A 3,303-nucleotide genomic window follows, 5' to 3' on the forward strand; every position below is an offset into this window, starting at 1 on the left:
CCATGCTCTTCCCACTAAATGACACTACTTCAAGACCAGCTGTTCGAAATAATTTACTTCACCTTATCTTCTCTTAGTTTCTGTAAGGCCCCCAAAGAAAAGGGGGATATATCACCTAACTACACTAGATCAAGGCTGTGCCCTATTCTCACCTCATCCTCCTGGTCTCCTTCTCCGGTACCCAGCCCTGTCTCCTCCTTACCCCCTCTCAGCTAAATTCATGACTCCCAAGAAGTTTTTTTCCAATCAGTTTTGTTGTGCTCTCTGATCTAAGTCTTGTCGCTTTCTATTTCCTTCATCCCTGTGGCTTGTCATTGTTAAGTGTAAGTTTCATGAGAGCAGGAATTATGAGGCCATAAGGCCTAAGGCCATAGGCAAGAAAGTGCTAAATTCACATGATTCTAATTCTATCTAAGCCATGAAGTAATGGTGGTATTTGTTAAATGCTGATCATGTGGCAGGAATTGTGCTAAGTGCTGGACTAGATACAAGATAAGCAGATCAGACATAGTCCCTGACCTACATGGAAGAAGAAATACATGTGTCTTATCCCCATTTTACAGATGAGAAAACTGTGACATCCAAAAGTTAAAGCAACTTGCCCAAGGTCTCAGAGAAAGCAAGTTAGCAGAGTGGAAACTAAAATCCAGGTTTCCAGGCTATCAGCCCTGTGCTCATTCCATTAGCTTCCGTGGCTCCTACTCCACACATAAATTGCCATTAGTTTTAGGCCCGTTGCCATATAAGTTATCTAAAAATAGGGTGGTTTTTTTTGCCAAAAGTAGAGTTCTTCAGATCTTCATTTATTCAAAACCTTAACTTGAGAAAATTTGGCATTTTTCGTAAGAAAAGAGGAGAACATCTTAAGTAGTTGTAATCCAATGTATTTTAAAATTCATTACTTTGTCCTTCTCCTATTGTAATGATTCATCTGTATCTCTACCTCCCAGTCTCTCCGGAAATACCAAAATTTTAGGCCACTTCCTGTAAATTATTTCCACAAGTTAAAACATACATCTAGGAACTTTTGAAAAGCTGTAATAAATCATTTTTAAGGGTACCAGTGTTCCTTTTTGCATGCCCCGTTTTCATGCATTAGGCAACTAATGAATGTTGACACTGAGCGAAACAAAAGAAATACAGATATATTCAGTTCAGATGGGGGTTGGGGGGAACATTAAATGGGGCAGTCGGCTACTAAAGGCCCAATTATCATGCAAATTGGCTTCAAACTCTTCTGGATTTCATAAGGGTTGGGTCTAAAAAGTGTTCTCATTTGAATTACATTCATAGGATCAGCCCTATAGAACTTATTGCTTTTTTAAAATGAAATTTTAACACTTCCAATACCGTTTCTTTGGACCGACTGCCAATTTATCGGCTTTTTATACACGTTTCTTTGGTACAAGGAAGTGGTTTCATACACTGTTAAAGCAGTAGCTCCAGGGCTGTGAAACAAGAGTCCAGAAATCAGTAATGTAACAAAATAAAAATAGAAAACCTTCACCCCACACTAGCATTTGTTACAACAGTGCACCCAGTTTTGCTACATTTGTTTTCACTCCCCAGTTTTGATGGAACATGCTGGAAGAATTAGGGAATGTTCTTCCCACAACCCAAGTCTGTTCTGATGTATCATGATCCACAAATTGGTGCACGTAGATTCGGTGTAGGAAGAAACCCTTTGTTAAACAATGGCACTTGTTAAGCGCTTACTATGGGCTAAGCACCGTACTAAGCACTAGGGTAGATAGAAGCTAATCAGGTAGGACATAGTCCATGTCCCATGTGGCGCTTACAGTCTCAATATCCATTTTTACAGATGAGGGAACTGAATTATAGATGAGTTAAATGACTTGTCCAAGATCACACAGCAGTCCCGTGATGGATCTGCGATTAGAACCCGGGACTTCTGACTCCCAAGCCTGTGCTCTATCCACTAGGCCACGCTGCTTCACATACACAGGACATTGGCGTGACGTATCCTTCCCAGCCACTGAGTTGAACCATTCCAACCTTTGTGTTTTTTTGCATTTTTGCCACTTAGCAGTAAGTGTGAAGCATTCTACTGGGGCTGGTGTGTGGGGGGGGGGAATGCTATTTATAGGCATTTGTATTGAAGAATATCAATCATGGTTCTATCTTCAAGCCATCTACCTCATGACCCATTAATTCCTTTTGACTCAATGTTTACTATAATGTGATTTTCCCATAACGCAAGGTATTTTGAGGACACGCATTATACAAGTACTCCCCGGATAGGGAAAAGCTAGAAAGTCACCAAACAACTATCTTCTCTGGTAAGAGTGGACTTTGTTTGGAGAATACCTGTCCTCGACTTAAACATGAGAAGCAGTGTGGCCTAATGTAAAGATCGTGGACCTGGGAGTGCGGGCACCTAGGTTCTAATTCCGCTTCTATTTGCCTGCTGGGTGACCTTAGGGAAGTCACTTAACTTTGCTGTGCCTCAGTGTTCTCATCTGTAAAATGGGAATCATACACCCACTCTCCCTTCCTTCAGATTCTCAGCCCCATGCGGGATGGGAACTATTTTTGACCTTACTACCTTGTATCTACGCCAGTGCTTAGCATAGTGCCTGGCACATAGTAAACACTTAAATACCACAAGTATTATGTGAACATTAGTATCTTGGCATAATCTTTGGGTTGGTGCTCGTGCCTCCTTCATAGGAAATAAATCCACTGTCTCTTCTTTTTTTCCACTTGTCCTAGGAGGATGTTCCCTGATCTGAGTAGGGAAGAACAAATCACAATCAGGGCACATTCCAGAATGCCCAGAAGAAAAAGAATCAATGAGAGCACGGTGGGCTGGATCCCCAGAAGAGGAAGTTGGTTGGTTTAGTAAGATCAAAGATGTGGTGGCAGCAGACCAGTAATTCTTAGCCATCTTTTAACCTTCTCTGATTCTACCCTGCTTTCAGCTGCATCTATTTTAAAATCCTTCACTTCCAGGCTAGAGTTTTTCTTAATCTGTAGCCCGAGGCTCCTACCGTACCCACACAACCCTGAACTGGGACCCGTAGGAAAACTCTTACCTGAGAGCTGGCCTCCATAATAATTATAATAATTGTGGTATTTGTTAAGTGTCTACTATGTGCCACTGGGGTAGTTACAAGATAATCAGGTCCCACACGGCGCTCGCCATCTAAGTAGGAGGGAGAACAGGTACTGAATCCCCACTGTGCTGAGATGTGGAGAAGTTAAATGACTTGCCCGAGGTCACTCAACCAGTATTTGGTAGAGCCAGAATTAGAACCCAGGTCATCTGACTCCCAGGCCCTG

At 42.0% G+C, this 3,303-nt stretch overlaps 1 long non-coding RNA gene across 1 annotated transcript; it reads left to right on the top strand.

Moving 5' to 3' along the window:
- The first annotated feature begins 1,898 nt into the window (after nucleotides 1-1,898).
- On the top strand, nucleotides 1,899-2,801 carry LOC114813241. The gene is made up of 2 exons (XR_003760915.1): nucleotides 1,899-2,049; nucleotides 2,734-2,801. It is a non-coding gene; the product is annotated as an uncharacterized LOC114813241 (long non-coding RNA).
- Nucleotides 2,802-3,303: the final 502 nt, after the last annotated feature.

Source organism: Ornithorhynchus anatinus, chromosome 7 (assembly GCF_004115215.2).
Source record: "Ornithorhynchus anatinus isolate Pmale09 chromosome 7, mOrnAna1.pri.v4, whole genome shotgun sequence".
NCBI lineage: Eukaryota > Metazoa > Chordata > Mammalia > Monotremata > Ornithorhynchidae > Ornithorhynchus > Ornithorhynchus anatinus.